Genomic DNA, 12,611 nt, shown 5'->3' with positions numbered 1-12,611 from the left:
ACAGTCTGAGGTTGTGCAGCCACAGGTGGATAAACAGCGCAGATGACATGTCTCCTATAAAGAACATCTGTCTGACTTATGAACCTCTAAACGAAGAGGGCACTTTTTCCGAGGGAGATTTTCTCTATGGCACTGTTACTTTCACTTTGACAAAAGACACTAAGGTGAAGACTGTTCTCGTCAAAGCCAAAGGTGAGGCGAATGTTCACTGGACAGAAAAAAGTGGGAATGACGAGAGATCCTACAGTGCGCGCAAAAGATACTTTAAAGTTAAAGAAAACTTCGTTGGAGAAAGTGCTCAAGGTAAGCAAACGAAATGTGAAGGTGTTAAACTTGTACCAGTGACTCATTCCTATACAGCAGCTCTATGAATTTTACTCTTTTATGAGTTTATAATTTTTTAGATGAAACTGTCAGAAAGGTGATAATTAAACTTTGTTTATTGTTGAGGTCATAGTGGATGGTGGTGTTAAACTGCAGTGCATTGCATTAAGAGGTGGTTTGGATATTTTGGCACCTCATTTTTTTTAATAAGGGGGACAAACACATTAGATCGATCCATGTATGGTGTTTAAAAGGCGGTATTTATGTTAGAGGGTGGTATTGTAACAAGTGTGCAGCTCTTTTAGTGTAAACTACCCAGTATTGTGTGAATTATGTAGAATGGTTCGTTTTAGAATGTTACTACTTATAATAATTGATGGGTTCATATGTAAATATCACTGTTACAGCTGTAAAGGTGCAGCTGATTTAAGCTACTTTATATATTATAGTATTATAGTATGGTTATCCATTATTTATCCATGAAATGATTATCATCTGATTTATATTTAGTGTGAGGCTCTGCATTTAAAAAGTAACTAAAGCTGTATTGGGCTACACAAGTATAGGAGAGTAAACAGTAATTTATTTCCTGGAAAGTGTAATTTATTACAATTACTTGAAACTCACTTTGTTTGTAAAATACACCAGGACCACTTAGCAGCAGCTTCACAGAAAGTTCCACTTTCTCAGGGATATAAGAAGAGAAGTTTTCTAGTGTTGTATTCTATTAATTGGTAAAAATTGTGAAAGTGGCCATGGGTAGGCCTTTACAGGAAAGTGCATTAGCAGCCTAAGCCACCCTCATCTGCATGTGTCAGCCTAAAAGTACATAGAAATAAACTGATTAGAACCTTATTATGATAGAGTGCACTGTACAATGCTTATGATACACTGTACATAGATATTTTTATACTACAGGTAATGTATACAATAGTACAGGTGGTTAATTTGAAATATATATATATATATATATATATATAGTAAGGCTTATATAGTTTTGTAAAGTTTTTGAATGTACATTTTTTTTGTTAAATTACAGGCATTGGTTGGATTGTTTTTGTATAAAATACAATTCCTTGTAAAGTTTATTGTGCTGGTAGTATTGCACCCATAAAGCTTTGAGTACCTTTAGCTGACGAACTTTGCACTACTTGTCAGGTGACTGGTTTCAGTGTCTTTAATCTTTTGAAAAACACAATTTAAATATATATAAGAAGCATAGGTCAGTCTGTGTTGACAGCAGTTATGGTCAATGTGCAAAGCATACCTAATTGTATCTTATGTAATTTCCACTGGTATGCATACTGGGTATTATGGACAGTATTTTAAAATAAATCTTTAAACACATTGTGAAATATGAACCACGTAAATCACAGTTTCATTAAGCACATAATAAAAGTGTATCTTACTCCACGGGAGTAAAGGCTTTATATGCATACATTTGTGAGGTATCCATGTGTCAGTCGTGCTCAATTCTCGTTTAGGCACGATACTTCCCAAAGGGTCCCATCACTTTAAGTTCAGACTTCAAATTCCTGATGGGTAAGTGTGAATTTCTAATATCTAGCATTTGTGCCTATCATTATTAGCCTTTACAAATAACTGTATTTGTTGACCGATTCTGTCTTAAAGGAACATGCCATCGTCCTTTAAGGGGTTTCATGGAAAGATTGTCTACATGCTCGAAGCAAAGCTGTCCAGGAGCAGGCGGCTGCCTTCTAGAGATCAGAAACAGATCAAATTTGTTTCAAAGTCCATTCCACAACCTGACAAAGTAATGACAAGTGAAACAGAACAGAGGTACACATTCCAGGTCCTTGAAAGCTGCTGCCCTGCCTGTTTCCCAACTAACCATGCCCTGCTCTCTGCTGGTTACCATCTTAGATAAGGGTGTAGTATGTGAACATAAAGTGAATTGGTATCTTCCAGCCTGTGATTGTAGGGCAGGGATAATAAACCAGCCGGGCAGCGGTTACCTAATATTTGGAATGAGTACCCCTGCAGCAGAATGATAATCATATAATACTTAAATAAGGAGAGGGAAACGCATGCTCCTCAGGGACTGCAGCCCTTTTCAAGCAGTGTTTTACCTCCACTAACCACTGTTAGTTACCTGGATCCGGTAATCTAAAGTCAGAAGTCAGAAGCTAAAGTAGCATTTTATAAGGCAGGGCTGTTGCCCCTGAAGAGTAAGAGTTTCCCATCCATGACTTAAATATTTGATTTCTGCAGCACTTAAAATGATTTGTCACTGATAAAAAAAATAACATGTTAAAGATAAGGTCACATGAATGAAGAGGGAAATTGGCCAAAATTTAAGTTTTAGGCTGTGTGAGAACAAAGTTTTGTGAATCGTGCCACAGTAAAAGCACAAAAAAAAACCAGTGTACTGTGCTTAAATATTTGGAAGAAGCAGACAGCAGGCACCACAGTAATGAGAGAGGTCATAGGGTATATAGCATTTTTTTGTGTGTGGGTTACAAAGTGATAAAAACCATACACAAAGGGTTCAAAGTCCATTTAAATGTATTTAAATTTATTTTATTTTATAAAGTTTTGCTTAGTGAATAATCTGTGGTGTACTGTATATACATGAATAAGTGAGTGTTGTTTTGTTTGTAACAATCCGGCACCAATTCATAAGGTTTTGGAACTGAACTTCTTACATGCTGGCAGTTTTCATTGTCCAAAAAATTCAAAGCAAAATTAGATGCTTTGGCTTTTCTAGTCAAAACACAGGTGCAACAACTAACAGTCTGTTCAAGGTCAGACCACTTCCTGGTTTTAGATAGCCACTGATTAGGTGTGGTTCTTTGTGAGGAATTACAGTTTGAATGACCGGGTTAGGGTTAGGTTGTGTGTCTCTCAGGTGAAGCCAGTTTTTCCGATCCACCCAAGCTCCTGCTAGAGAAAACACAACAGAATTAACCACAGGGCAAACCAAGGTGGGTGGACAGTCACAGAAGAAATTGCAGGGGATATTTTTTTTATAGGGAGGAAATAAAGTAGGTTCTGGTTCAAGGAGTGGTGTTGAGGGTAAAGGTTTATTTATTGGTTTAATATTTTGTCACAGTTCCGGGCCCTGGTTGGCTCTGCTACAGTTTGGTAGTTCTGCCTTTATTTATCATCCCTGCCACCAGATTCTTTTGCTCTCTTGCCATTTTCCCACACACTCACCTGCTTCATATGACCCAACTCGGAGCCTCTACCAGCTTTTGTCCTGCTTATCTGCCCTTATCACCACCTGACCTGAGGTAATATGCATTATTTGTTAGGTAGTGTTCTCATTGACCGTGGGCCACACCTGCCAGTAATGAGAGTGCAGTAAGAGGTCAGGAATAGTCCCAATTTTATATAAATAGCTTTTGGAACAGCTACAGGGTGAGTGGAGGGAATCTGCATTGTGAGGAAACATGGAAAAGGAGACAGTCAGGATGAGTGTTATCTTTACTGAACATTAAACTGATGTGAAATGATGTTTATATGCATTTTTCCAGTGTCCACAGTCTGGTTCAGTGAATAAAGAGACAGGGGTTTTCTCCAAAGGAGAAGTCCAAATATCTGCTACTGTTAGCAGGAGGATTTGCTTTCCAGGTAAAGTAATGCTTCTTTGTCTACAACCACATTGTGATGGGAGACAAAACATATTTTCAGCTAATGTCAGCTTTGCTTTATTATTATTTTTTGATTATAAGTAAAAGAAAATGCTAATATATCAGTAATAATATTAGCATAATTGTCACTTTAATGATTTTTACAAGTTATTATAATATGTGAATACTTCACATTAACTGTAATAAAAACAATACAGTTGTTATTACTGTGTTATGAAATTGTTCCAAGAAAATGTGTGCATTTTAAGATGTTATGGTTTGTTTTTATAGGTGACACACTATCTGTTGTGGCCACAATCTGCAACTCCTCGTCCAAAACAACGAGGCCCAAATTCAGTTTACTGCAAAAAACTGTATCACGCAAGTGGCTCCACTAATTCTGCTGAGAAAACACTGCAAAATGATTGGGGAAACTCTCACACCAGACTCAAAAGAAACTGTATCTTGCCAGATAAAGATTCCTGTTGATGCCATCTACACACTCTATAATTGTGATATCATCTCAGTTGACTATTTCCTCAAGGTATGTCAAAATGTGATAGTGATATTTCATTTTTGTAGTTAAACACAATCTTCCACAATCATCAGATATATAAAACAACAGCACTGTGTTACACGGTAATAGTTTAAACAAGGCAAACAGAGTAATTATGTTATCTTACCACAATCGGCTTGATTAAATATTCAATTAAGTAATGCTGGTTTAAATACTTACTTGCGTAAATTCAGCTCATAAAGTATATGTTCCCAGGTGTACTTGGACATCAGCTTTGCCATTGACCCAGTGGTATTGTTCCCGCTTGTCATCGTTCCTCCGAGCCTGGCTGCCTCTCAGGCCGATGAGGCTGTGGGCCCTTACCCAGCTGGAGCTGTTGGGGCCCCAAGTTACAGCGACCTCCCTCCACCTGCTTTCCCTGTTGGACCTTATCCTGCACCCACAGGTTCAGGTACTTATGGGTACCCTGCACCAGGTCCCAATCAACATATGGACATAAGTGGCTATAAAAATCAGTGGGCACAACAGGCTACTCCATATGGGTTTTCAACTACTGCTTTCACAGCACCTTCGGTTCAGGTTCCAGCCCCTACTGTTCCACCTCTGTTTCAACAAGGAGAAGAACCTCCATCATATATGTCCCTTTTCCCCACTTCTCAGGACAATCTCAGCAGCAGTGAATCAAATTATAAAAGCTGAGCTTCTAAAACTGTGAGGTCCGGTGTGTTACACCTGTTCGCTCCAAATTGTCCATATTCACCTGTATAAATGAAATGTGTCTCGTGCCTGATTGACTACATGCAAGTTACTTTAACCTCATTTTTCAGCACCTGAAATCTACAATCTAAAAATAGGCTCTTCATTTATGGTGATTGAATGATTAGACTGTAGCCAAAGATTATGGGTGTGTTTGTGGGTGTGTTGTCCTGTGCTCAAGACTTACGTGATGTTTCCCAACAGAAAGCACTATGGCAGAGTGGGGTACCATATCTTCCTGTTTGTAATTTAGACTCCATATTTGTTTGCACACAATAGCATATTACCATGCTCAAACCTATCTATTTTTATTTATTATTTTTAGCAATATTGTGTGAAAATTATTCATCTATGCCCCACATTCAATTCATTGTAGGAGGAAAATGTTAGTTTGAGTTTAGTAAAAGTATGGGCCCTTTTAGTTTTATTGTCTGTTTAATCACGAGTGTAGTTTTTGACCTAAAATAGCGTTCTCGTTTTTCTCTTGCAAACCTAAAGTTGGCCAAGGTGCCAAATAGTGGATGTGGTTTTGGTAAAGAAAGCCTGTATTTTTTTACAAAGACCAAGTTAAGGCTGGCTGTGAAATAATCAATTTAAATTGAATAAATTTAGCTTGTTAGAGAATACAGTTGGCTTATTTCAAGACTTTTTTCCAAGTTCTTTCAGATTCTTTGTGGAGCCTTGTTTAAAAAACATCATGTGACCATGCAGGCCCCAAAAGCTGTCCAATTCCTCACAGTAACAAGGGGCAATCCCATTCAGCTTGAGACACTGTTTTCTCTAACAGAGTTATGTTCTTTAAATCAAGTCCATAGAGGTGTGGCACCATGGGAGTAAACACATCTTCTTTCCTGCTTTGGTGTAAAGGTGTGTGTACCATTAGTGTATGTTGGTTGTGTGAAGACCAGATTAGTCAAATGAAGCAATAAGCAGCAGCAACTACAGGTGGAATTTTTGTCTATAGTATATGAGAAGGCCTGGAACATGACAAAGGAAGAAAACTGGGTGTAACGTGGGAAGGCACTGACAAAGACAAATTAAGGGAATGAACTCTGTTAATCAGTTGGCTGTGAACTGACTAGATCGAGTGAATGAGTAGGTTGAGGGAAAGAGAACCTTAAATAGAAAGTGAAGATAAGGAATAAATGAGAAACCTGAGGTTAAAGTTCCATCCTTAAGATGGAAAAAGCATTTGCAGGATGAGTAGAGCTAAACTGCCCATTAGAGCCTGTAGGAGGATGCTCAGTCCCTCTGGTCAAGTATCCATGGTGGTGAATGCACTGAGGAAACTTTATCCCCACCCACCTGCGCTTGCTGCAAACTGACACAAGGCACGACTCCAAATGGCAGGAACCATCGGCATGGGACGAAGGCTGCTGTGTGTCCGTTTGCTCGTCATCCTCGTTCTCAAAGGTAGGAAAAGTAGTTTGTAAATGTGGTTACCGTTTGCTAACTCAGAGAGCTAATATAACGTTACCTACATCTTAAATTTGGTTTGTCGACGATAAAAAACAGCGACTCCCAACACTTTGTGTTCCAATATTACTTAACGTTAGCAGTTATCTTAGGTTTGTTCAAGTTAGCCATACGACTAAAGCTAAAGCTGATGTGAATGTTAGTTAAAGGGAATAATTAGGGGTGACGTGCAATGAAATAACGCTACGTAAAACCAAAGTTTCCTTTCTCGCATCATCCATCACAGTAAGTTTCGTAATATTTTTTTAGCTCAGAGCGAAGTTGCTTAAAGCCACTGCATAAATCTAGCGTTAAACCATTTACACACACCGATGTTTGCTGCTTAGGTTGCTGGACGGTATTAAACGAGACACTTCCTTTTAAACCATTCAATGGATATTTGGTGAAGCAGCATTAATCTACTACTACTACTCTCCTAATAAGAATCTAAAAAAAAATAGATTGCTGTCTTTTTTTATATAGCTGATACGGATTGGCACTGTTGGGATCATTGTTCCCATGTGATAACTTTGTCCAAGAGTCCTTCACCGGTCATCTTCTAACCCTACATGCAAAATGCTACCTCCTACCTATAGTGTAAGGGATGGGTTTTACGTTTTTGACCCAATAACAGTTTTAAGACGTTTTTATTATAAAAAGGAAGATAGTTGGCAAATGCAGGCTAGAAGTGTTGCCCCTCCAACTCACCAGATGGTGCTGTGCTCTGGCCTATGAGAGAGTAACCCAGCAGTGACGTATGGAACGAACTAGACTTATTACAGTGAAGGGGGAGAAGAACAGAGTCTGGAGGAGAGTGAAGTGATTAGGGGGTAGAGTAGTCTTGGCAGTGGAAATAGATCCTTTGATGCGGCCGTGATGACTGACTGGTGGGTGGGTGTCCAATCCCTGACATGAACTCTAAAAACCCCTTTTAGTGAAAGTTAGCAAGAAATCACCACCACCACAAAGTATTAAAGGTGAATTGAGCCTTTAATTAATCATTTTCCCCTCCAAAATTCTACAAACAGTACCCCATAATGATAGAAGTTTTTTTGATTGCTTTACAAAAAATAAACGCACAAATGTACATAATTATTTGCTGCTTTTACCAAAAGGCACACAACAGCCCACCTGAAGGACTCTCAGACCATAAGAACAAAATTCTCTGGTCTGATGAAACATTATACACTTTGACCTGAATGCAAAGTGTCATGTCTGGAAGAAACCAGGCACCACTCAACACCTTACAAACCCCACAGTGAAGCATATTGGTGAAAGCATCATGCTGTGGGGATGTACTTTGTATTTCAGTGGCAGGAAATGGGAGAATAGTCAGGATCGAGGGAAACAGGAATGCAGCAATGTACAGAGACATAATTGATGAAAACCTGTTCCAGAGCACTCTGGACCTCAAACAGGGGCGACGGATCATCTGTCAACGACCCTAAGTTAACAGCCAAGATAACAAAGGAGTGGCTACGGGACAACTCTGTGAATTTCCTTGAGTGACCCAGCCAGAGCCCAGACCTGAACCTGATTGAACGTCTCTGGAGACATCTGAACATGGCTGTGCACAGACTCTGCCCATCCAGCCTCATAGAGCTTGAGAGGTAGAGCAAAGAAGAATGGGAGATACTGCCCAAAAATAGGTGTGTCAAGCTTATAGCATCATACTCAAAGACTTGAGGCTGTAATTAGTACTAAAGGTGCTTTAACAAAGTATTAAGCAAAGGCAGTGAAATTATGTACATGTGGTTCTTTTAATGTTTGTTTTAAATTTGCAAAGATTTTAAACCAACTTCTTTCACATTATTAAGACGTATTGTTTGTAGAACTTTGATGAAAATAATGAATTTGATCCACTTTGGAATAAGACGGTAACATAACAAATTGTGGAAGAAGTTAAGTGCTGTGAATACTTTCTGGATGCACTGTACCTGAGAATGCTTCCGTGATGTTGGTTCCTACTTGAGCAGTCAATGGCACTTTATTAAATCAACAATTTAATACATGAATACATGGTGAATGCTCATCTGAGGCATGAAAGAGAAAGTGCTCACATGGCTTGGTTAAACATCTGCATGGGGTGATCAAACATTTACATAGTGAGGTTAACATCCTCCTTAAATAAATAATTCTTTATGGGCAGGCGGTATTACTCATTATCCTTAATGTAATTCAAAGAATCTGCATCACTCACAGAAACAAAGCGACAGTCGTAGTCAGGTCATAAACTTGCCATGGTCCGAGACGTGGATAGACAAACTGAGACATGAACTTCATAAGGGCTGGAATGTCACAGTGAGTGGAGACAATCTGGCAACTGGGTGAGGGAACCGAGGAGCTATAGGAATGAGAGAGTGAGAGCAGGTGAAACTGATTGCCGGTGATTAGCGAAGCGGCATGAACGTGAAGGGACCAAACAGGAAGCGACTGCAAAATAGAAGCCTGAAAGCAGAAGTGAAGTGCGCGATCCTGGCATTTAGAGATTTTGCAGAGGTTTTATAAATGAAAATAAAATCTCTCTAAAGTCTCATTTGTCACACATTTCAGGAGATAAATTTGATTTAGAAAATATTTTGTCATATACTTAATGCCATGTTCCTTCCTCTACTAGCAACAGTCAATTATCAATACCATTTTTTTTCTCTCTACCACAGAAGTGTCTGGCTTAAAGATTCGGAACAAGCTATTGGGTAAATGTCTGCAGGTGGGAGAAAGAGCCTTGGGAAGCAGAGTGTCACTGGGGGAATGCAGCCTATATTCACCCTTACAGGATTGGCACTGGCTCCCAGAGAGCCAGGCTCTCAGCAGTCCCCACACTGGTGAGTGTCTGACTGCACCGGGTGAACAGTATGAAGGTGTCCTCCTGCAGCCCTGTATCTTTAGTGGTGAAAGTGGCAACGCGGGAGTTGAAGTGGAAGCGATGGGTATGGCCAGACAGACAAGCAACCAGGCATGGTTATGTTCCAAGAAAGGCCACCTCATTTTGAAAGGGAGGGGCCTGCACCTCAGTGCCACACAAGATTCAACTTTGGTTTTCCTTTCAAGGGAACATAATCAGGTAATGATATTTTAGAGAAGTATTAGAAGATTAACCATGTGGCCTAATGTCTGATAAATCAGATTATTCTCTTTGGTATTTACAACTGAGAAGGAAATGTATATTGAAATCTGTGGTGCTGGATGTTCTTGTGGTGCCCCCTCTTTATAAGCAGGGCAGCAGATGGCGGACACTTGACAACCAGACATTATGCGACGGGAGAAGCCGCAAACTAAACCAACTCCAAGACGAACCTCAGCTCCATCTGGGGAAATCATTGGAACCTCAGGACATCTCTAACATACACAAGCAGCACAAACCTTGTAAGGACCAAACATTTGTCAGTAGTTTACGGAAAATGAATTTTTAAAAGTGATGTTTCAACGGGTCCACTTGCATCAAAGTGTTGACAGTATTAAGCATTATAAGCAATAATGTTGCTATAGAATCAAAACAAGAATGCAAGCTCTTAAAAAAGATTTTATGCATTAAAAATTATTCCATTTAGTTTTTTCTTGAGGATCTAATGTTGTTAGGTTTGCTTTTGACCGATCAATATTTGTTTTATCTTGGAAGACTGCCACTATGTCCATGAAATGTATTTCAATGTATTTCCTTTTTTCGTCAGAAGATAGACAAACATTACTATTCCTTTCTGTGTCAAAACCCTTTACTGTCTGAGACATAAGTCATACAATTAGGATGAAGAAATAAACCCATGATGTTCAGATTAGTCCTCACCTTTAGTTGACTAGTTTCTTTTTTTCCCCACTTCCAGTTGAACGAATGGCAGGTGTTGAAGTGACAGAAACATATCCTGCAATAGATGAGACTCTTTCATCCCCGAGCACCAAATCCCCTGCAGATCCCACCATGATTTTCTTCACTATGGACTATGGTAAGAGAGGAGATATGTGAAAACCTATTCGTCCTCAGTATGTTATGTAGGTAGATATACAGTGGAGTTACAACAAGTTTATTAGTTACAAAGGTGTTTCGGTTATTTACTGTAGCATAGGCTTTTTGATATACATATCCCCATTTCCAGAAAAGGTGGCACACTGTAACATGTAAATAAAAAAAGAATGCGATGATTTGCACATAATTTGAAACATGTTTTTGGTTGTGTCTCGTACAAAGACAATATATAAAATGTGGAAGCTAAAAAATGTTGATATAAAATAAAAATTGTGTAATGCTAAAAAAAACAACTCGTCCAACATCTAATTAGGTTAATTGACAACATGTCAGTAATCGTTGCTTATAAAAAAAATAAATCACCTGAGAGAAACTGAGTCTTTCAGATGTAAGAATGGATCAGTGTTCATCACTGTATTTAAAAATGCCATGAGAATTTTTGCTCGCCACATAAAATGGCAAAGGATTTGGGATTTTGCTACTGTCAAGCTGACATCCTGTTCCCTTAAAGCCCTGCTTATTTCAGCAGCACAATGACAAAACCCATTCTACCATATTTCAACAGCATGACTTTGTAGTAATACAGTCCAGGTGTTGTTACCTTTTGCCGACTAAAAACATTTGGTCCATTTATAACGTGAAAAATACAACAATGCCTGAAACTGGTTAGCAGCTAAAATTCTATAACAAACAATGGGAAATAGCTTCCTAAACATGGTGTTGGTAAAATTAGGGGTGATGTGATGCAATGCAGTGGTAAATATCTGTCTGAACATTTTTAAAACGTGTGTTTGGTATCACATTTTAAGAAGTAAAAATGTCTTCTTAAATGTTTTAGTTTCATCATTTGTTCAGTTTACCATAATATGTTTCGAATAATATGCAAATCATTGCAAATTTTTTTATTTGCATTTACACAACTATTTTGGAAATGGGGTTTGTAAATAGGGGGGGCAAACAATTAGAAAAATTGTCATTATAATGTATAGTTTAATCAACACCTTTTCTAAAATCACTTCAAACTGAACAACTAAACATTTTATTATGTCACATTGCATTAGATTTATCAGTTAAAGTCAAGTCAACCCAAGTGCAGAAGCCTTAAAAATGTTACTTTGTGTGATGTAGTCACTTTTCCGCCACTAGGTGGAGATGAATGAATGAGGAACTGAGCGGGTGTGTGATATTTGTAAAGGAGTTTGATCAGGCAGGTTTCAAAGTTTGGACAGAAATTTTGCAAATGCATGCATAAGAATCATAACTTACCAAATAAATGAGTCTAAGGTGAAATGTGGGTTTGTGTGAAAATAATGATGTGTTACTTGGTCTGTATGTGCATGTTAACATGAATAGGGATGGGGTGGAAGATAACCATGCTACTACTAAGCTCTTTGGCTCTGGTCCTGGGAACTGTGATTCTTATCCTCAATGTTTACTCCAATAGGTGAGTGTGTAAACACACACACGCACATACACACACACCACAAAGTAGAAATTTGTATTTATATTGATTTTTTTTTCCTATAACTGGTTTAATCAATCTAATAACTGCACCAATTGCAAATATTTAAAAAAGGGGGAAAAAACTTTGACCGTATTAAGAAAAAATCGTTGGACAAAAGTTTTATGTAGAAAAAACATGTTGGACAGTTGATTTCAAAGAGTTTTGGTACAAAGCAAAATGAGCAAATACCTGCACCCAGATTCTGTCTGTTTCTGTCTTGCTGTGCCAGAAAGAACAAGGTGGTATGTGTTTTGAAGTCCTACACCCCGAGGGCAGAGATGAATGTTCCCGGGTCCCCAGTCCCCAGTGAAAGAGCCCTACTGACAAAGTACGCCATGCGCCTCCCACACTCCTCTCCCTCTTTACAACGAGGAGAAATACTGATTGAGTGGAAGGATGGCACTTTTACTCCATTGTATGAGGCCTGAAGGTGGTTATGTAGGCTTGGACACGTTTGTGCAAGTACGCATGATGTCTTATGTAAGGTTGTGCATGTTATTT

General features: G+C 38.7%; 1 pseudogene; it reads left to right on the top strand.

Annotated features, from left to right (window-relative positions):
• LOC137135688 (arrestin domain-containing protein 3-like) lies at window positions 1-9,444 on the top strand (annotated as a pseudogene).
• The last annotated feature ends 3,167 nt before the right edge of the window (window positions 9,445-12,611 follow it).

Source organism: Channa argus, chromosome 11 (assembly GCF_033026475.1).
Source record: "Channa argus isolate prfri chromosome 11, Channa argus male v1.0, whole genome shotgun sequence".
NCBI classification, from domain to species: domain Eukaryota; kingdom Metazoa; phylum Chordata; class Actinopteri; order Anabantiformes; family Channidae; genus Channa; species Channa argus.
Note: the sequence above shows the minus strand (reverse complement) of the source record. Positions and strands in the feature narration are given on the sequence as shown.